Source organism: Rhipicephalus microplus, unplaced genomic scaffold (assembly GCF_043290135.1).
Source record: "Rhipicephalus microplus isolate Deutch F79 unplaced genomic scaffold, USDA_Rmic scaffold_29, whole genome shotgun sequence".
Lineage (NCBI taxonomy): Eukaryota > Metazoa > Arthropoda > Arachnida > Ixodida > Ixodidae > Rhipicephalus > Rhipicephalus microplus.
The window spans coordinates 3,992,191-4,015,723 of NW_027464602.1; positions in this window are offsets into that span (position 1 = coordinate 3,992,191).

The following is a 23,533-nucleotide window of genomic DNA, read 5'->3' on the forward strand; positions in this document are numbered from 1 at the left end:
CTCTCACCACCATCGGAACATATCTTCAAAGCTATCAGCCCACAGAAAAAAAAGTGCCGCACAACCACCGGGTAGGCTCGAACCTCCAACTTTTCGGTTAACAGCCGATCGCGCTAGCCAATTGCGCCACGGAGACAGTCCTGCTCCACTGTCACCACTATAAGAACATATCTTCAAAGCTATCAGCCCAAAGAAAAAAAGCGCCGCACCACCACTGGGTGTGCTCGAACCTCCGACCTTTTGGTTAACAGCAGATCACGCTAGCCAATTGCGCCACGGAGACAGTCCTGCTCCACTCTCACCACCATCAGAACATACCTTCATAACTATCAGCCCACAGAAAAAAGCGCCGCACAACCACCGGGTAGGCTCGAACCTCCAACTTTTCGGTTAACAGCCGATCGCACTAGCCAATTGCACCTCGGAGACAGTACTGCTCCACTCTCACCACCATAAGAACATATCTTCAAAGCTATCCGCCCAAAGAAAAAAAAGCGCCGCACCACCACTGGGTGGGCTCGAACCTCCGACCTTTTGGTTTACAGCCGATCGCGCTAGCCAATTGCGCCACACAGACAGTCCTGCTCCACTCTCACCACCATCAGAACATAACTTCAAAGCTATCAGCCCAAAAAAAAGCGCCGCACCACCCCCGGGTGGGCTCGAACCTCCAAGTTTCCGGTTAACAGCCGATCACGCTAGCCAGTTGCGCCACGGAGACAGTCCTGCTCCACTCTCACCACCGTCAGAACATTTCTTCAGAGCTATCAGCCCAAAGAAAAAAAAGCGCTGCACCACTACCGGGTGGGCTCGAACCTCCAACCTTACGGTAACAGCCGATCGCGCTGGCCAATTGCCCCACGGAGACAGTCGTGCTCCACTCTCACCATCGTCAGAACATTTCTTCAGAGCTATCACCCCAAAGAAAAAAAAGCGCCGCACCACCGCCGGTTGGGCTCGAACCTCCAACCGTTCGGTTAACAGCCGATCGCGCTAGCCAATTGCGCCTCGAAGACGTCCTGCTCCACTCTCACCACCATCAGAACATATCTTCAAAGCTATTACCGCAAAGAAAAAAGCAAAACACCACTCCTGGGAAGGCTCAAGACTCCAACCTTTCGGTTAACAGCCGATCGCGCTAGCCCATTGCGCCACGGAGGCAGTCTTGCTCCACTCTCACCATCATCAGAACATATCTTCAAAGCCATCAGCGCAAAGAAAAAAAAGCGTTGCACCACCACCGGGTGGGCTCGAACCTCCAACCTTTCGGCTAACAGCCGATCGCGCTAGCCCATTGCGCCATGAAGACAGTCTTGCTCCACTCTCACCACCATCAGAACATATCTTCAAAGCTATCAGCGCAAAGAAAAAAGCAACACACCACTCCCGGGAGGGCTCGAAACTCCAACCTTTCGGTCAACAGCCGATCGCGCTAGCCCATTGCGCCACGCAGACAGTCTTGCTCCCTTCTCACCACCATCAGAACATAACTTCAAAGCTATCAGCCCAAAAAAAAGCGCCGCACCACCCCCGGGTGGGCTCGAACCTCCAAATTTCCGGTTAACAGCCGATCACGCTAGCCAGTTGCGCCACGGAGACAGTCCTGCTCCACTCTCACCACCGTCAGAACATTTCTTCAGAGCTATCACCCCAAAGAAAAAAAAGCGCCGCACCACCACCGGGTGGGCTCGAACCTCCAACTTTTCGGTTAACAGCCGATCGCGCTAGCCAATTGCCCCACGGAGACAGTCGTGCTCCACTCTCACCACCGTCAGAACATTTCTTCAGAGCTATCACCCCAAAGAAAAAAAAAAGCGCCGCACCACCACCGGTTGGGCTAGAACCTCCAACCTTTCGGTTAACAGCCGATCGCGCTAGTCAATTGCGCCACGAAGACAGTCCTGCTCCGTTCTCACCACCATCAGAACATATCTTCAAAGCTATTACCGCAAAGAAAAAAGCAACACACCACTCCCGGGAGGGCTCAAAACTCCAACCTTTCGGTTAACAGCAAATCGAGCTAGCCCAATGCGCCACGGAGACAGTCTTGCTCCACTCTCACCACCATCAGAACATATCTTCAAAGCTATCATCGCAAAGAAAAAAGCAACACAGCACTCCCGGGAGGGCTCGAAACTCCAATCTTTCGGTCAACAGCCGATCGCGCTAGCCCATTGCGCCACGGAGACAGTCTTGTTCATCTCTCACCACCATCAGAACATATCATCAAAGCTATCAGCCCAAAGAAAAAAAAGCACCGCACCACCAACGGGTGGGCTCGAACCTCCAACTTTTCGGTTAACAGCCGATCGCGCTGGCCAATTGCGCCACGGAGACAGTCCTGCTCCACTCTCACCACAATTAGAACATATCTTCAAAGCTATCAGCCGAAAGAAAAAAAAGCTCCGCACCACCACTTGTGGGCTCGAACCTCCAACCTTTCGGTTAACAGCAGATCGCCCTAGCCAATTGCGCCGCGGAGACAATCGTGCTCCACTATCACCACCATCAGAACATATCTTCAAAGCTATCAGCGCAAAGAAAAAAAAAGCGCCGCACCACCAACGGGTGGGCTCGAACCTCCAACTTTTCGGTTAACAGCCGATCGCGCTGGCCAATTGCGCCACGGAGACAGTCCTGCTCCACTCTCACCACAATTAGAACATATCTTTAAAGCTATCAGCCCAAAGAAAAAAAAAGCGCCGTACCACCACTTGTGGGCTCGAACCTCCAACCTTTCGGTTAACAGCAGATCGCGCTAGCCAATTGCGCCACGGAGACAATCGTGCTCCACTCTCACCACCATCAGAACATATCTTTAAAGCTATCAGCGCAAAGAAAAAAAAGCGCGGCACCACCACCGGGTGGGCTCGAACCTCCAACCTTTCGGTTAACAGCCGATCGCGCAAGCCAATTTCGCCACGGAGACAGTCCTGCTCCACTCTCACCACCATCAGAACATATCTTCAAAGGTATCAGTCCAAAGAAAAAAAAGTGCCGCACCACCACTTGGTGGGCTCGAACCTCCGACTTTTCGGTTAACAGCCGATCGCGCTAGCCAATTTCGCCACGGAGACAGTCCTGCTCCACTCTCACCACCGTCAGAACATTTCTTCAGAGCTAGCAGCCCAAAGAAAAAAAAAGCGCTGCACCACCACCGGGTGGGCTCGAACCTCCAACATTACGGTTAACAGCCGATCGCGCTAGCCAATTGCCCCACGGAGACAGTCGTGCTCCACTCTCACCATCGTCAGAACATTTATTCAGAATTATCACCCCAAAGAAAAAAAAGCGCCGCATCACCACCGATTGGGCTCGAACCTCCAGCCTTTCGGTTAACAGCCGATCGCGTTAGCCAATTGTGCCACGAAGACTGTCCTGCTCCACTCTCACCACCATCAGAACATATCTTCAAAGCTATTACCGCAAAGAAAAAAGCAACACAGCACTCCCGGGAGGGCTCGAAACTCCAATCTTTCGGTCAACAGCCGATCGCGCTAGCCCATTGCGCCACGGAGACAGTCTTGTTCATCTCTCACCACCATCAGAACATATCATCAAAGCTATCAGCCCAAAGAAAAAAAAGCACCGCACCACCAACGGGTGGGCTCGAACCTCCAACTTTTCGGTTAACAGCCGATCGCGCTGGCCAATTGCGCCACGGAGACAGTCCTGCTCCACTCTCACCACAATTAGAACATATCTTCAAAGCTATCAGCCGAAAGAAAAAAAAGCTCCGCACCACCACTTGTGGGCTCGAACCTCCAACCTTTCGGTTAACAGCAGATCGCCCTAGCCAATTGCGCCACGGAGACAGTCCTGCTCCACTCTCACCACCATCAGAACATATCTTCAAAGGTATCAGTCCAAAGAAAAAAAAGTGCCGCACCACCACTTGGTGGGCTCGAACCTCCGACTTTTCGGTTAACAGCCGATCGCGCTAGCCAATTTCGCCACGGAGACAGTCCTGCTCCACTCTCACCACCGTCAGAACATTTCTTCAGAGCTAGCAGCCCAAAGAAAAAAAAAGCGCTGCACCACCACCGGGTGGGCTCGAACCTCCAACATTACGGTTAACAGCCGATCGCGCTAGCCAATTGCCCCACGGAGACAGTCGTGCTCCACTCTCACCATCGTCAGAACATTTATTCAGAATTATCACCCCAAAGAAAAAAAAGCGCCGCATCACCACCGATTGGGCTCAAAACTCCAACCTTTCGGTTAACAGCAAATCGAGCTAGCCCAATGCGCCACGGAGACAGTCTTGCTCCACTCTCACCACCATCAGAACATATCTTCAAAGCTATCATCGCAAAGAAAAAAGCAACACAGCACTCCCGGGAGGGCTCGAAACTCCAATCTTTCGGTCAACAGCCGATCGCGCTAGCCCATTGCGCCACGGAGACAGTCTTGTTCATCTCTCACCACCATCAGAACATATCATCAAAGCTATCAGCCCAAAGAAAAAAAAGCACCGCACCACCAACGGGTGGGCTCGAACCTCCAACTTTTCGGTTAACAGCCGATCGCGCTGGCCAATTGCGCCACGGAGACAGTCCTGCTCCACTCTCACCACAATTAGAACATATCTTCAAAGCTATCAGCCGAAAGAAAAAAAAGCTCCGCACCACCACTTGTGGGCTCGAACCTCCAACCTTTCGGTTAACAGCAGATCGCCCTAGCCAATTGCGCCGCGGAGACAATCGTGCTCCACTATCACCACCATCAGAACATATCTTCAAAGCTATCAGCGCAAAGAAAAAAAAAGCGCCGCACCACCAACGGGTGGGCTCGAACCTCCAACTTTTCGGTTAACAGCCGATCGCGCTGGCCAATTGCGCCACGGAGACAGTCCTGCTCCACTCTCACCACAATTAGAACATATCTTTAAAGCTATCAGCCCAAAGAAAAAAAAAGCGCCGTACCACCACTTGTGGGCTCGAACCTCCAACCTTTCGGTTAACAGCAGATCGCGCTAGCCAATTGCGCCACGGAGACAATCGTGCTCCACTCTCACCACCATCAGAACATATCTTTAAAGCTATCAGCGCAAAGAAAAAAAAGCGCGGCACCACCACCGGGTGGGCTCGAACCTCCAACCTTTCGGTTAACAGCCCATCGCGCTAGCCAATTGCGCCACGGAGACAGTCGTGCTCCACTCTCACCACCATCAGAACATATCTTCAAAGCTATCAGCGCAAAGAAAAAAGCAAAACACCACTCCCGGAAGGGCTCGAACCTCCAACTTTTCGGTTAACAGCCGATCGCGCTGGCCAATTGCGCCACGGACAAAGTCCTGCTCCACTCTCACCACCGTCAGACCATTTCTTCAGAGCTATCGCCCCAAAGAAAAAAAAAGCACCGCACCTCCACCGGGTGGGCTCGAACCTCCAACCTTTCGGTTAACAGCCGCTCGCGCTAGCCAATTGCCCCAAGGAGACAGTCCTGCTCCACTCTCACCACCGTCAGAACATTTCTTCAGAGCTATCAGCCCAAAGAAAAAAAAGCGCAGCACCACTACCGGGTGGGCTCGAACCTCCAACCTTACGGTAACAGCCGATCGCGCTGGCCAATTGCCCCACGGAGACAGTCGTGCTCCACTCTCACCATCGTCAGAACATTTCTTCAGAGCTATCACCCCAAAGAAAAAAAAGCGCCGCACCACCGCCGGTTGGGCTCGAACCTCCAACCGTTCGGTTAACAGCCGATCGCGCTAGCCAATTGCGCCTCGAAGACGTCCTGCTCCACTCTCACCACCATCAGAACATATCTTCAAAGCTATCAGCGCAAAGAAAAAAGCAAAACACCACTCCCGGAAGGGCTCGAACCTCCAACTTTTCGGTTAACAGCCGATTGCGCTGGCGAATTGCGCCACGGACAAAGTCCTGCTCCACTCTCACCACCGTCAGACCATTTCTTCAGAGCTATCGCCCCAAAGAAAAAAAAAGCACCGCACCTCCACCGGGTGGGCTCGAACCTCCAAATTTCCGGTTAACAGCTGATCACGCTAGCCAGTTGCGCCACGGAGACAGTCCTGCTCCACTCTCACCACCGTCAGAACATTTCTTCAGAGCTATCAGCCCAAAGAAAAAAAAGCGCTGCACCACTCCTGGGTGGGCTCGAACCTCCAACCTTACGGTAACAGCCGATCGCGCTGGCCAATTGCCCCACGGAGACAGTCGTGCTCCACTCTCACCATCGTCAGAACATTTCTTCAGAGCTATCACCCCAAAGAAAAAAAAGCGCCGCACCACCGCCGGTTGGGCTCGAACCTCCAACCGTTCGGTTAACAGCCGATCGCGCTAGCCAATTGCGCCTCGAAGGCGTCCTGCTCCACTCTCACCACCATCAGAACATATCTTCAAAGCTATTACCGCAAAGAAAAAAGCAACACACCACTCCCGGGAGGGCTCGAAACTCCAACCTTTCGGTCAACAGCCGATCGCGCAGGCCCATTGCGCCACGGAGACAGTCTTGCTCATCTCTCACCACCATCAGATCATATCTTCAAAGCTATCAGCCCAAAGAAAAAAAAAGCACCGCACCACCACCGGATGGGCTCGAACCTCCAACTTTACGGTTAACAGCCGATCGCGCTGGCCAATTGCGCCACGGAGACAGTCCTGCTCCACTCTCACCACAATTAGAACATATCTTCAAAGCTATCAGCCCACAGAAAAAAAGCGCCGTACCACCACCGGGAGAGCTCGAACCTTCAACTTTTCGGTTAACAGCCGATCGTGCTAGCCAATTGCGCCACGGAGACAGGCCTGCTCCATCCTCACCACCGTCAGAACATTTCTTCAGAGCTATCAGCCCAAAGAAAAAAAAAAGCGCTGCACCACCACCGAGTGGGCTCGAACCTCCAACCTTACGGTTAACAGCCGATCGCGCTAGCCAATTGCCCCACGGAGACAGTCGTGCTCCACTCTCACCATCGTCAGAACATTTCTTCAGAGCTATCACCCCAAAGAAAAAAAAGCGCCGCACCACCGCCGGGTGGGCTCGAAACTCCAACATTTCGGTTAACAGCCGATCGCGCTAGCCAATCGCGCCACGGAGACAGTCCTGCTCCACTCTCACCACCATCGGAACATATCTTCAAAGCTATCAGCCCACAGAAAAAAAAGCGCTGCACAACCACCGGGTAGGCTCGAACCTCCAACTTTTCGGTTAACAGCCGATCGCGCTAGCCAATTGCGCCACGGAGACAGTCCTGCTCCACTGTCACCACTATAAGAACATATCTTCAAAGCTATCAGCCCAAAGAAAAAAAGCGCCGCACCACCACTGGGTGTGCTCGAACCTCCGACCTTTTGGTTAACAGCAGATCACGCTAGCCAATTGCGCCACGGAGACAGTCCTGCTCCACTCTCACCACCATCAGAACATACCTTCAAAGCTATCAGCCCACAGAAAAAAGCGCCGCACAACCACCGGGTAGGCTCGAACCTCCAACTTTTCGGTTAACAGCCGATCGCACTAGCCAATTGCACCTCGGAGACAGTACTGCTCCACTCTCACCACCATAAGAACATATCTTCAAAGCTATCCGCCCAAAGAAAAAAAAGCGCCGCACCACCACTGGGTGGGCTCGAACCTCCGACCTTTTGGTTAACAGCCGATCGCGCTAGCCAATTGCGCCACACAGACAGTCCTGCTCCACTCTCACCACCATCAGAACATAACTTCAAAGCTATCAGCCCAAAAAAAAAGCGCCGCACCACCCCCGGGTGGGCTCGAACCTCCAAATTTCCGGTTAACAGCCGATCACGCTAGCCAGTTGCGCCACGGAGACAGTCCTGCTCCACTCTCACCACCATCAGAACATCTCTTCAAAGCTATCAGCCCACAGAAAAAAAAGCGCCGTACAACCACCGGGTAGGCTCGAACCTCAAACTTTTCGGTTAACAGCCGATCGCGCTAGCCAATTGCGCCTCGGAGACAGTCCTGCTCCACTCTCACCACCATAAGAACATATCTTCAAAGCTATCAGCCCAAAGAAAAAAAAAGCGCCGCACCACCACTGGGTGGGCTCGAACCTCCGACCTTTTGGTTAACAGCCGATCGCGCTAGCCAATTGCGCCACAAAGACAGTCCTGCTCCGCTCTCACCACCATCAGAACATAACTTCAAAGCTATCAGCCCAAAGAAAAAAAAGCGCCGCACCACTACCGGGTGGGCTCGAACCTCCAACTTTCCGGTTAACAGCCAATCACGCTAGCCAATTGCGCCACGGAGACAGACCTGCTTCACTCTCACCACCGTCAGAACATATCTTCAAAGGTATCAGTCCAAAGAAAAAAAAGTGCCGCACCACCACTTGGTGGGCTCGAACCTCCGACTTTTCGGTTAACAGCCGATCGCGCTAGCCAATTGCGCCACGGAGACAGTCCTGCTCCACTCTCACCACCGTCAGAACATTTCTTCAGAGCTAGCAGCCCAAAGAAAAAAAAAGCGCGGCACCACCACCGGGTGGGCTCGAACCTCCAACATTACGGTTAACAGCCGATCGCGCTAGCCAATTGCCCCACGGAGACAGTCGTGCTCCACTCTCACCATCGTCAGAACATTTATTCAGAATTATCACCCCAAAGAAAAAAAAGCGCCGCATCACCACCGATTGGGCTCGAACCTCCAACCTTTTGGTTAACAGCCGATCGCGCTAGCCAATTGTGCCACGAAGACTGTCCTGCTCCACTCTCACCACCATCAGAACATATCTTCAAAGCTATTACCGCAAAGAAAAAAGCAACACACCACTCCTGGGAGGGCTCGAGACTCCAACCTTTCGGTTAACAGCCGGTCGCGCTGGCCCATTGCGCCACAGGGACAGTCTTGCTCCACTCTCACCACCATCAGAACATATCTTCAAAGCTATCAGCGCAAAGAAAAAAGCAACACACCACTCCCGGGAGGGCTCGAAACTCCAACCTTTCGGTCAACAGCCGATCGCGCTAGCCCATTGCGCCACGGAGACAGTCTTGCTCCCTTCTCACCACCAACAGAACATAACTTCAAAGCTATCAGCCCAAAGAAAAAAGGAGCACCGCACCACCACCGGGTGGGCTCGAACCTCCAACCTTTCGGTTAACAGCCGATCGCGCTAGCCAATTGCGCCACGGAGACAGTCGTGCTCCACTCTCACCACCATCAGAACATATCTTCAAAGCTATCAGCGCAAAGAAAAAAGCAAAACACCACTCCCGGAAGGGCTCGAACCTCCAACTTTTCGGTTAACAGCCGATCGCGCTGGCCAATTGCGCCACGGACAAAGTCCTGCTCCACTCTAACCACCGTCAGACCATTTCTTCAGAGCTATCACCCCAAAGAAAAAAAAAGCGCCGCACCACCACCGGGTGGGCTCGAACCTCCAACCTTTCGGTTAACAGCCGATCGCGCTAGCGAATTGCCCCACGGAGACAGTCGTGCTCCACTCTCACCACCGTCAGAACATTTCTTCTGAGCTATCACCCCAAAGAAAAAAAAAGCGCCGCACCACCACCGGCTGGGCTAGAACCTCCAACCTTTCCGTTAACAGCCGATCGCGCTAGCCAATTGCGCCACGAAGACAGTCCTGCTCCACACTCACCACCATCAGAACATTACTTCAAAGCTATTACCGCAAAGAAAAAAGCAACACACCACTCCCGGGAGGGCTCAAAACTCCAACCTTTCGGTTAACAGCCGATCGCGCTAGCCCATTGCGCCACGGAGACAGTCTTGCTCCACTCTCACCACCATCAGAACATATCTTCAAAGCTATCATCGCAAAGAAAAAAGCAACACACCACTCCCGGGAGGGCTCGAAACTCCAACCTTTCGGTCAACAGCCGATCGCGCAGGCCCATTGCGCCACGGAGACAGTCTTGCTCTACTCTCACCACCATCAGAACATTTCTTCAGAGCTATCATCGCAAAGAAAAAAGCAACAGACCACTCCCGGGAGGGCTCGAAACTCCAACCTTTCGGTCAACAGCCGATCGCGCTAGCCCATTGCGCCACGGAGACAGTCTTGCTCATCTCTCACCACCATCAGAACATATCATCAAAGCTATCAGCCCAAAGAAAAAAAAGCGCCGCACCACCACCGGGTGGGCTCGAACCTCCAACCTTTCGGTTAACAGCCGATCGCGCTAGCCAACTGCGCCACGGAGACAGCCGTGCTCCACTCTCACCATCATCAGAACATATCTTCAAAGCTATCAGCGCAAAGAAAAAAGCAAAATACCACTCCCGGGAGGGCTCGAACCTCCAACTTTTCGGTTAACAGCCGACCGCGCTGGCCAATTGCGCCACGGAGAAAGTCCCGCTCAACTCTCACCACAATTAGAACATATCTTCAAAGCTATCAGCGCAAAGAAAAAAAAAGCGCCGCATCACCAACGGGTGGGCTCGAACCTCCAACTTTTCGGTTAACAGCCGATCGCGCTGGCCAATTGCGCCACGGAGACAGTCCTGCTCCACTCTCACCACAATTAGAACATATCTTTAAAGCTATCAGCCCAAAGAAAAAAAAAGCGCCGTACCACCACTTGTGGGCTCGAACCTCCAACCTTTCGGTTAACAGCAGATCGCGCTAGCCAATTGCGCCACGGAGACAATCGTGCTCCACTCTCACCACCATCAGAACATATCTTTAAAGCTATCAGCGCAAAGAAAAAAAAGCGCGGCACCACCACCGGGTGGGCTCGAACCTCCAACCTTTCGGTTAACAGCCGATCGCGCAAGCCAATTTCGCCACGGAGACAGTCCTGCTCCACTCTCACCATCGTCAGAACATTTATTCAGAATTATCACCCCAAAGAAAAAAAAGCGCCGCATCACCACCGATTGGGCTCGAACCTCCAGCCTTTCGGTTAACAGCCGATCGCGTTAGCCAATTGTGCCACGAAGACTGTCCTGCTCCACTCTCACCACCATCAGAACATATCTTCAAAGCTATTACCGCAAAGAAAAAAGCAACACACCACTCCTGGGAGGGCTCGAGACTCCAACCTTTCGGTTAACAGCCGGTCGCGCTGGCCCATTGCGCCACGGGGACAGTCTTGCTCCACTCTCACCACCATCAGAACATACCTTCAAAGCTATCAGCGCAAAGAAAAAAGCAACACACCACTCCCGGGAGGGCTCGAAACTCCAACCTTTCGGTCAACAGCCGATCGCGCTAGCCCATTGCGCCACGGAGACAGTCTTGCTCCCTTCTCACCACCAACAGAACATAACTTCAAAGCTATCAGCCCAAAGAAAAAAAGAGCACCGCACCACCACCGGGTGGGCTCGAACCTCCAACCTTTCGGTTAACAGCCGATCGCGCTAGCCAATTGCGCCACGGAGACAGTCGTGCTCCACTCTCACCACCATCAGAACATATCTTCAAAGCTATCAGCGCAAAGAAAAAAGCAAAACACCACTCCCGGAAGGGCTCGAACCTCCAACTTTTCGGTTAACAGCCGATCGCGCTGGCCAATTGCGCCACGGACAAAGTCCTGCTCCACTCTAACCACCGTCAGACCATTTCTTCAGAGCTATCACCCCAAAGAAAAAAAAAGCGCCGCACCACCACCGGGTGGGCTCGAACCTCCAACCTTTCGGTTAACAGCCGATCGCGCTAGCCAATTGCCCCACGGAGACAGTCGTGCTCCACTCTCACCACCGTCAGAACATTTCTTCAGAGCTATCACCCCAAAGAAAAAAAAAGCGCCGCACCACCACCGGCTGGGCTAGAACCTCCAACCTTTCGGTTAACAGCCGATCGCGCTAGCCAATTGCGCCACGAAGACAGTCCTGCTCCACACACACCACCATCAGAACATTACTTCAAAGCTATTACCGCAAAGAAAAAAGCAACACACCACTCCCGGGAGGGCTCAAAACTCCAACCTTTCGGTTAACAGCCGATCGCGCTAGCCCATTGCGCCACGGAGACAGTCTTGCTCCACTCTCACCACCATCAGAACATATCTTCAAAGCTATCATCGCAAAGAAAAAAGCAACACACCACTCCCGGGAGGGCTCGAAACTCCGACCTTTCGGTCAACAGCCGATCGCGCAGGCCCATTGCGCCACGGAGACAGTCTTGCTCATCTCTCACCACCATCAGATCATATCATCAAAGCTATCAGCCCAAAGAAAAAAAAGCACCGCACCACCACCGGGTGGGCTCGAACCTCCAACTTTTCGGTTAACAGCCGATCGCGCTGGCCAATTGCGCCACGGAGACAGTCCTGCTCCACTCTCACCACAATTAGAACATATCTTCAAAGCTCTCAGCCGAAAGAAAAAAAAGCGCCGCACCACCACCGGGTGGGCTCGAACCTCAAACCTTTCGGTTAACAGCAGATCGCGCTAGCCAATCGCGCCACGGAGACAATCGTGCTCCACTCTCACCACCATGAGAACATATCTTCAAAGCTATCAGCCCACAGAAAAAAAAGCGCCGCACCACCACCGGGAGAGCTCGAACCTTCAACTTTTCGGTTAACAGCCGATCGCGCTAGCCAATTGCGCCACGGAGACAGTCCTGCTCCACCCTCATCACCGTCAGAACATTTCTTCAGAGCTATCAGCCCAAAGAAAAAAAAGCGCTGCACCACCACCTAGTGGGCTCGAACCTCCAACCTTACGGTTAACAGCCGATCGCGCTAGCCAATTGCCCCACGGAGACAGTCCTGCTCCACTCTCACCACCATCAGAACATAACTTCAAAGCTATCAGCCCAAAGAAAAAAAAGCGCTGCACCACCACCGGGTGGGCTCGAACCTCCAACCTTTCGGTTAACAGCCGATCGCGCTAGCCAATTGCGCCACGGAGACAGTCGTGCTCCACTCTCACCACCATCAGAACATATCTTCAAAGCTATCAGCGCAAAGAAAAAAGCAAAACACCACTCCCGGAAGGGCTCGAACCTCCAACTTTTCGGTTAACAGCCGATCGCGCTGGCCAATTGCGCCACGGACTAAGTCCTGCTCCACTCTCACCACCGTCAGACCATTTCTTCAGAGCTATCGCCCCAAAGAAAAAAAAGCACCGCACCTCCACCGGGTGGGCTCGAACCTCCAACCTTTCGGTTAACAGCCGCTGGCGCTAGCCAATTGCCCCAAGGAGACAGTCGTGCTCCACTCTCACCACCGTCAGAACATTTCTTCAGAGCTATCACCCCAAAGAAAAAAGCAACACACCACTCCCGGGAGGGCTCAAAACTCCAACCTTTTGGTTAACAGCCGATCGCGCTAGCCCATTGCGCCACGGAGACAGTCTTGCTCCGCTCTCACCACCATCAGAACATATCTTCAAAGCTATCATCGCAAAGAAAAAAGCAACACACCACTCCCGGGAGGGCTCGAAACTCCAACCTTTCGGTCAACAGCCGATCGCGCAGGCCCATTGCGCCACGGAGACAGTCTTGCTCATCTCTCACCACCATCAGATCATATCATCAAAGCTATCAGCCCAAAGAAAAAAAAACACCGCACCACCACCGGGTGGACTCGAACCTCCAACTTTATGGTTAACAGCCGATCGCGCTGGCCAATTGCGCCACGGAGACAGTCCTGCTCCACTCTCACCACAATTAGAACATATCTTCAAAGCTATCAGCCCACAGAAAAAAAGCGCCGTACCACCACCGGGAGAGCTCGAACCTTCAACTTTTCGGTTAACAGCCGATCGTGCTAGCCAATTGCGCCACGGAGACAGGCCTGCTCCATCCTCACCACCGTGAGAACATTTCTTCAGAGCTATCAGCCCAAAGAAAAAAAAAAGCGCTGCACCACCACCGAGTGGGCTCGAACCTCCAACCTTACGGTTAACAGCCGATCGCGCTAGCCAATTGCCCCACGGAGACAGTCGTGCTCCACTCTCACCATCGTCAGAACATTTCTTCAGAGCTATCACCCCAAAGAAAAAAAAAAGCGCCGCACCACCGCCGGGTGGGCTCGAAACTCCAACATTTCGGTTAACAGCCGATCGCGCTAGCCAATCGCGCCACGGAGACAGTCCTGCTCCACTCTCACCACCATCGGAACATATCTTCATAGCTATCAGCCCACAGAAAAAAAAGCGCCGCACAACCACCGGGTAGTAGAACCTCCAACTTTTCGGTTAACAGCCGATCGCGCTAGCCAATTTCGCCACGGAGACACTCCTGCTCCACTGTCACCACTATAAGAACATATCTTCAAAGCTATCAGCCCAAAGAAAAAAAGCGCCGCACCACCACTGGGTGTGCTCGAACCTCCGACCTTTTGGTTAACAGCAGATCACGCTAGCCAATTGCGCCACGGAGACAGTCCTGCTCCACTCTCACCACCATCAGAACATATCTTCAAAGCTATCAGCCCACAGAAAAAAGCGCCGCACAACCACCGGGTAGGCTCGAACCTCCAACTTTTCGGTTAACAGCCGATCGCACTAGCCAATTGCACCTCGGAGACAGTACTGCTCCACTCTCACCACCATAAGAACATATCTTCAAAGCTATCCGCCCAAAGAAAAAAAAGCGCCGCACCACCACTGGGTGGGCTCGAACCTCCGACCTTTTGGTTAACAGCCGATCGCGCTAGCCAATTGCGCCACACAGACAGTCCTGCTCCACTCTCACCACCATCAGAACATAACTTCAAAGCTATCAGCCCAAAAAAAAAGCGCCGCACCACCCCCGGGTGGGCTCGAACCTCCAAGTTTCCGGTTAACAGCCGATCACGCTAGCCAGTTGCGCCACGGAGACAGTCCTGCTCCACTCTCACCACCGTCAGAACATTTCTTCAGAGCTATCAGCCCAAAGAAAAAAAAGCGCTGCACCACTACCGGGTGGGCTCGAACCTCCAACCTTACGGTAACAGCCGATCGCGCTGGCCAATTGCCCCACGGAGACAGTCGTGCTCCACTCTCACCATCGTCAGAACATTTCTTCAGAGCTATCACCCCAAAGAAAAAAAGCGCCGCACCACCGCCGGTTGGGCTCGAACCTCCAACCGTTCGGTTAACAGCCGATCGCGCTAGCCAATTGCGCCTCGAAGACGTCCTGCTCCACTCTCACCACCATCAGAACATATCTTCAAAGCTATTACCGCAAAGAAAAAAGCAAAACACCACTCCTGGGAGGGCTCAAGACTCCAACCTTTCGGTTAACAGCCGATCGCGCTAGGCCATTGCGCCACGGAGGCAGTCTTGCTCCACTCTCACCATCATCAGAACATATCTTCAAAGCCATCAGCGCAAAGAAAAAAAAGCGCTGCACCACCACCAGGTGGGCTCGAACCTCCAACCTTTCGGCTAACAGCCGATCGCGCTAGCCCATTGCGCCACGAAGACAGTCTTGCTCCACTCTCACCACCATCAGAACATATCTTCAAAGCTATCAGCGCAAAGAAAAAAGCAACACACCACTCCCGGGAGGGCTCGAAACTCCAACCTTTCGGTCAACAGCCGATCGCGCTAGCCCATTGCGCCACGCAGACAGTCTTGCTCCCTTCTCACCACCATCAGAACATAACTTCAAAGCTATCAGCCCAAAAAAAAAGCGCCGCACCACCCCCGGGTGGGCTCGAACCTCCAAATTTCCGGTTAACAACCCGATCACGCTAGCCAGTTGCGCCACGGAGACAGTCCTGCTCCACTCTCACCACCGTCAGAACATTTCTTCAGAGCTATCAGCCCAAAGAAAAAAAAGCGCTGCACCACTACCGGGTGGGCTCGAACCTCCAACCTTACGGTAACAGCCGATCGCGCTGGCCAATTGCCCCACGGAGACAGTCGTGCTCCACTCTCACCATCGTCAGAACATTTCTTCAGAGCTATCACCCCAAAGAAAAAAAAGCGCCGCACCACCGCCGGTTGGGCTCGAACCTCCAACCGTTCGGTTAAGAGCCGATCGCGCTAGCCAATTGCGCCTCGAAGACGTCCTGCTCCACTCTCACCACCATCAGAACATATCTTCAAAGGTATTACCGCAAAGAAAAAAGCAAAACACCACTCCTGGGAGGGCTCGAGACTCCAACCTTTCGGTTAACAGCCGATCGCGCTAGCCCATTGCGCCACGGAGGCAGTCTTGCTCCACTCTCACCATCATCAGAACATATCTTCAAAGCCATCAGCGCAAAGAAAAAAAAGCGCTGCACCACCACCGGGTGGGCTTGAACCTCCAACCTTTCGGTTAACAGCCGATCGCGCTAGCCCATTGCGCCACGAAGACAGTCTTGCTCCACTCTCACCACCATCAGAACATATCTTCAAAGCTATCAGCGCAAAGAAAAAAGCAACACACCACTCCCGGGAGGGCTCGAAACTCCAACCTTTCGGTCAACAGCCGATCGCGCTAGCCCATTGCGCCACGCAGACAGTCTTGCTCCCTTCTCACCACCATCAGAACATAACTTCAAAGCTATCAGCCCAAAGAAAAAAAAGCACCGCACCACCACCGGGTGGGCTCGAACCTCCAACCTTTCGGTTAACAGCCGATCGCGCTAGCCAATTGCGCCACAGAAACAGTCGTGCTCCACTCTCACCACCATCAGAGTATATCTTCAAAGCTATCAGCCCAAAGAAAAAAAAAGCGCCGCACCACCACCGGGTGGGCTATCCTCCAACTTTTCGGTTAACAGCCGATCGCGCTAGCCAATTGCGCCACGGGGACCGTCTTGCTCCACTCTCACCACCGTCAGACCATTTCTTTAGAGCTATCACTCCAAAGAAAAAAAAGCGCCGCACCACCACCGGGTGGGCTCGAACCTGCAACTTTCCGGTTAACAGCCGATCACGCTAGCCAATTGCGCCACGGAGACAGTCCTGCTCCACTCTCACCACCATCAGAACATATCTTCAAAGCTATCAGCCCACAGAAAAAAAAGCGCCGTACAACCACCGGGTAGGCTCGAACCTCAAACTTTTCGGTTAACAGCCGATCGCGCTAGCCAATTGCGCCTCGGAGACAGTCCTGCTCCACTCTCACCACCATAAGAACATATCTTCAAAGCTATCAGCCCAAAGAAAAAAAAGCGCCGCACCACCACTGGGTGGGCTCGAACCTCCGACCTTTTGGTTAACAGCCGATCGCGCTAGCCAATTGCGCCACAAAGACAGTCCTGCTCCGCTCTCACCACCATCAGAACATAACTTCAAAGCTATCATCCCAAAGAAAAAAAAGCGCCGCACCACTACCGGGTGGGCTCGAACCTCCAACTTTCCGGTTAACAGCCAATCGCGCTATCCAATTGCCCCACGGAGACAGTCGTGCTCCACTCTCACCATCGTCAGAACATTTATTCAGAATTATCACCCCAAAGAAAAAAAAGCGCCGCATCACCACCGATTGGGCTCGAACCTCCAACCTTTCGGTTAACAGCCGATCGCGCTAGCCAATTGTACCACGAAGACTGTCCTGCTCCACTCTCACCACCATCAGAACATATCTTCAAAGCTATTACCGCAAAGAAAAAAGCAACACACCACTCCTGGGAAGGCTCGAGACTCCAACCTTTCGGTTAACAGCCGGTCGCGCTGGCCCATTGCGCCACGGGGACAGTCTTGCTCCACTCTCACCACCATCAGAACATATCTTCAAAGCTATCAGCGCAAAGAAAAAAGCAACACACCACTCCCGGGAGGGCTCGAAACTCCAACCTTTCGGTCATCAGCCGATCGCGCTAGCCCATTGCGCCACGGAGACAGTCTTGCTCCCTTCTCACCACCAACAGAACATAACTTCAAAGCTATCAGCCCAAAGAAAAAAGGAGCACCGCACCACCACTGGGTGGGCTCGAACCTCCAACCTTTCGGTTAACAGCCGATCGCGCTAGCCAATTGCGCCACGGAGACAGTCGTGCTCCAATCTCACCACCATCAGAACATATCTTCAAAGCTATCAGCGCAAAGAAAAAAGCAAAACACCACTCCCGGAAGGGCTCGAACCTCCAACTTTTCGGTTAACAGCCGATCGCGCTGGCCAATTGCGCCACGGACAAAGTCCTGCTCCACTCTAACCACCGTCAGACCATTTCTTCAGAGCTATCACCCCAAAGAAAAAAAAAAGCGCCGCACCACCACCGGGTGGGCTCGAACCTCCAACCTTTCGGTTAACAGCCGATCGCGCTAGCCAATTGCCCCACGGAGACAGTCGTGCTCCACTCTCACCACCGTCAGAACATTTCTTCTGAGCTATCACCCCAAAGAAAAAAAAAGCGCCGCACCACCAACGGCTGGGCTAGAACCTCCAACCTTTCGGTTAACAGCCAATCGCGCTAGCCAATTGCGCCACGAAGACAGTCCTGCTCCACACTCACCACCATCAGAACATTACTTCAAAGCTATTACCGCAAAGAAAAAAGCAACACACCACTCCCGGGAGGGCTCAAAACTCCAACCTTTCGGTTAACAGCCGATCGCGCTAGCCCATTGCGCCACGGAGACAGTCTTGCTCCACTCTCACCACCATCAGAACACATCTTCAAAGCTATCATCGCAAAGAAAAAAGCAACACACCACTCCCGGGAGGGCTCGAAACTCCAACCTTTCGGTCAACAGCCGATCGCGCAGGCCCATTGCGCCACGGAGACAGTCTTGCTCATCTCTCACCACCATCAGAACATATCTTCAAAGCTATCAGCCCACAGAAAAAAGCGCCGCACAACCACCGGGTAGGCTCGAACCTCCAACGTTTCGGTTAACAGCCGATCGCACTAGCCAATTGCACCTCGGAGACAGTACTGCTCCACTCTCACCACCATAAGAACATATCTTCAAAGCTATCCGCCCAAAGAAAAAAAAGCGCCGCACCACCACTGGGTGGGCTCGAACCTCCGACCTTTTGGTTAACAGCCGATCGCGCTAGCCAATCGCGCCACGGAGACAGTCCTGCTCCACTCTCACCACCATCGGAACATATCTTCATAGCTATCAGCCCACAGAAAAAAAAGCGCCGCACAACCACCGGGTAGGCTCGAACCTCCAACTTTTCGGTTAACAGCCGATCGCACTAGCCAATTGCACCTCGGAGACAGTACTGCTCCACTCTCACCACCATAAGAACATATCTTCAAAGCTATCCGCCCAAAGAAAAAAAAGCGCCGCACCACCACTGGGTGGGCTCGAACCTCCGACCTTTTGGTTAACAGCCGATCGCGCTAGCCAATTGCGCCACACAGACAGTCCTGCTCCACTCTCACCACCATCAGAACATAACTTCAAAGCTATCAGCCCAAAAAAAAGCGCCGCACCACCCCCGGGTGGGCTCGAACCTCCAAGTTTCCGGTTAACAGCCGATCACGCTAGCCAGTTGCGCCACGGAGACAGTCCTGCTCCACTCTCACCACCGTCAGAACATTTCTTCAGAGATATCAGCCCAAAGAAAAAAAAGCGCTGCACCACTACCGGGTGGGCTCGAACCTCCAACCTTACGGTAACAGCCGATCGCGCTGGCCAATTGCCCCACGGAGACAGTCGTGCTCCACTCTCACCATCGTCAGAACATTTCTTCAGAGCTATCACCCCAAAGAAAAAAAGCGCCGCACCACCGCCGGTTGGGCTCGAACCTCCAACCGTTCGGTTAACAGCCGATCGCGCTAGCCAATTGCGCCTCGAAGACGTCCTGCTCCACTCTCACCACCATCAGAACATATCTTCAAAGCTATTACCGCAAAGAAAAAAGCAAAACACCACTCCTGGGAGGGCTCAAGACTCCAACCTTTCGGTTAACAGCCGATCGCGCTAGGCCATTGCGCCACGGAGGCAGTCTTGCTCCACTCTCACCATCATCAGAACATATCTTCAAAGCCATCAGCGCAAAGAAAAAAAAGCGCTGCACCACCACCAGGTGGGCTCGAACCTCCAACCTTTCGGCTAACAGCCGATCGCGCTAGCCCATTGCGCCACGAAGACAGTCTTGCTCCACTCTCACCACCATCAGAACATATCTTCAAAGCTATCAGCGCAAAGAAAAAAGCAACACACCACTCCCGGGAGGGCTCGAAACTCCAACCTTTCGGTCAACAGCCGATCGCGCTAGCCCATTGCGCCACGCAGACAGTCTTGCTCCCTTCTCACCACCATCAGAACATAACTTCAAAGCTATCAGCCCAAAAAAAAAGCGCCGCACCACCCCCGGGTGGGCTCGAACCTCCAAATTTCCGGTTAACAACCCGATCACGCTAGCCAGTTGCGCCACGGAGACAGTCCTGCTCCACTCTCACCACCGTCAGAACATTTCTTCAGAGCTATCAGCCCAAAGAAAAAAAAGCGCTGCACCACTACCGGGTGGGCTCGAACCTCCAACCTTACGGTAACAGCCGATCGCGCTGGCCAATTGCCCCACGGAGACATTCGTGCTCCACTCTCACCATCGTCAGAACATTTCTTCAGAGCTATCACCCCAAAGAAAAAAAAGCGCCGCACCACCGCCGGTTGGGCTCGAACCTCCAACCGTTCGGTTAACAGCCGATCGCGCTAGCCAATTGCGCCTCGAAGACGTCCTGCTCCACTCTCACCACCATCAGAACATATCTTCAAAGGTATTACCGCAAAGAAAAAAGCAAAACACCACTCCTGGGAGGGCTCGAGACTCCAACCTTTCGGTTAACAGCCGATCGCGCTAGCCCATTGCGCCACGGAGGCAGTCTTGCTCCACTCTCACCATCATCAGAACATATCTTCAAAGCCATCAGCGCAAAGAAAAAAAAGCGCTGCACCACCACCGGGTGGGCTCGAACCTCCAACCTTTCGGTTAACAGCCGATCGCGCTAGCCCATTGCGCCACGAAGACAGTCTTGCTCCACTCTCACCACCATCAGAACATATCTTCAAAGCTATCAGCGCAAAGAAAAAAGCAACACACCACTCCCGGGAGGGCTCGAAACTCCAACCTTTCGGTCAACAGCCGATCGCGCTAGCCCATTGCGCCACGCAGACAGTCTTGCTCCCTTCTCACCACCATCAGAACATAACTTCAAAGCTATCAGCCCAAAGAAAAAAAAGCACCGCACCACCACCGGGTGGGCTCGAACCTCCAACCTTTCGGTTAACAGCCGATCGCGCTAGCCAATTGCGCCACAGAAACAGTCGTGCTCCACTCTCAACACCATCAGAGTATATCTTCAAAGCTATCAGCCCAAAGAAAAAAAAAGCGCCGCACCACCACCGGGTGGGCTATCCTCCAACTTTTCGGTTAACAGCCGATCGCGCTAGCCAATTGCGCCACGGGGACCGTCTTGCTCCACTCTCACCACCGTCAGACCATTTCTTTAGAGCTATCACTCCAAAGAAAAAAAAGCGCCGCACCACCACCGGGTGGGCTCGAACCTGCAACTTTCCGGTTAACAGCCGATCACGCTAGCCAATTGCGCCACGGAGACAGTCCTGCTCCACTCTCACCACCATCAGAACATATCTTCAAAGCTATCAGCCCACAGAAAAAAAAGCGCCGTACAACCACCGGGTAGGCTCGAACCTCAAACTTTTCGGTTAACAGCCGATCGCGCTAGCCAATTGCGCCTCGGAGACAGTCCTGCTCCACTCTCACCACCATAAGAACATATCTTCAAAGCTATCAGCCCAAAGAAAAAAAAGCGCCGCACCACCACTGGGTGGGCTCGAACCTCCGACCTTTTGGTTAACAGCCGATCGCGCTAGCCAATTGCGCCACAAAGACAGTCCTGCTCCGCTCTCACCACCATCAGAACATAACTTCAAAGCTATCATCCCAAAGAAAAAAAAGCGCCGCACCACTACCGGGTGGGCTCGAACCTCCAACTTTCCGGTTAACAGCCGATCGCGCTATCCAATTGCCCCACGGAGACAGTCGTGCTCCACTCTCACCATCGTCAGAACATTTATTCAGAATTATCACCCCAAAGAAAAAAAAGCGCCGCATCACCACCGATTGGGCTCGAACCTCCAACCTTTCGGTTAACAGCCGATCGCGCTAGCCAATTGTACCACGAAGACTGTCCTGCTCCACTCTCACCACCATCAGAACATATCTTCAAAGCTATTACCGCAAAGAAAAAAGCAACACACCACTCCTGGGAGGGCTCGAGACTCCAACCTTTCGGTTAACAGCCGGTCGCGCTGGCCCATTGCGCCACGGGGACAGTCTTGCTCCACTCTCACCACCATCAGAACATATCTTCAAAGCTATCAGCGCAAAGAAAAAAGCAACACACCACTCCCGGGAGGGCTCGAAACTCCAACCTTTCGGTCAACAGCCGATCGCGCTAGCCCATTGCGCCACGGAGACAGTCTTGCTCCCTTCTCACCACCAACAGAACATAACTTCAAAGCTATCAGCCCAAAGAAAAAAGGAGCACCGCACCACCACCGGGTGGGCTCGAACCTCCAACCTTTCGGTTAACAGCCGATCGCGCTAGCCAATTGCGCCACGGAGACAGTCGTGCTCCACTCTCACCACCATCAGAACATATCTTCAAAGCTATCAGCGCAAAGAAAAAAGCAAAACACCACTCCCGGAAGGGCTCGAACCTCCAACTTTTCGGTTAACAGCCGATCGCGCTGGCCAATTGCGCCACGGAAAAAGTCCTGCTCCACTCTAACCACCGTCAGACCATTTCTTCAGAGCTATCACCCCAAAGAAAAAAAAAGCGCCGCACCACCACCGGGTGGGCTCGAACCTCCAACCTTTCGGTTAACAGCCGATCGCGCTAGCCAATTGCCCCACGGAGACAGTCGTGCTCCACTCTCACCACCGTCAGAACATTTCTTCTGAGCTATCACCCCAAAGAAAAAAAAAGCGCCGCACCACCAACGGCTGGGCTAGAACCTCCAACCTTTCGGTTAACAGCCAATCGCGCTAGCCAATTGCGCCACGAAGACAGTCCTGCTCCACACTCACCACCATCAGAACATTACTTCAAAGCTATTACCGCAAAGAAAAAAGCAACACACCACTCCCGGGAGGGCTCAAAACTCCAACCTTTCGGTTAACAGCCGATCGCGCTAGCCCATTGCGCCACGGAGACAGTCTTGCTCCACTCTCACCACCATCAGAACACATCTTCAAAGCTATCATCGCAAAGAAAAAAGCAACACACCACTCCCGGGAGGGCTCGAAACTCCAACCTTTCGGTCAACAGCCGATCGCGCAGGCCCATTGCGCCACGGAGACAGTCTTGCTCATCTCTCACCACCATCAGATCATATCATCAAAGCTATCAGCCCAAAGAAAAAAAAAAGCACCGCACCACCACCGGGTGGGCTCGAACCTCCAACTTTTCGGTTAACAGCCGATCGCGCTGGCCAATTGCGCCACGGAGACAGTCCTGCTCCACTCTCACCACAATTAGAACATATCTTCAAAGCTCTCAGCCCAAAGAAAAAAAAGCGCCGCACCACCACCGGGTGGGCTCGAACCTCCAACCTTTCGGTTAACAGCAGATCGCGCTAGCCAATCGCGCCACGGAGACAATCGTGCTCCACTTTCACCACCATCAGAACATATCTTCAAAGCTATCAGCCCACAGAAAAAAAAGCGCCGCACCACCACCGGGAGAGCTCGAACCTTCAACTTTTCGGTTAACAGCCGATC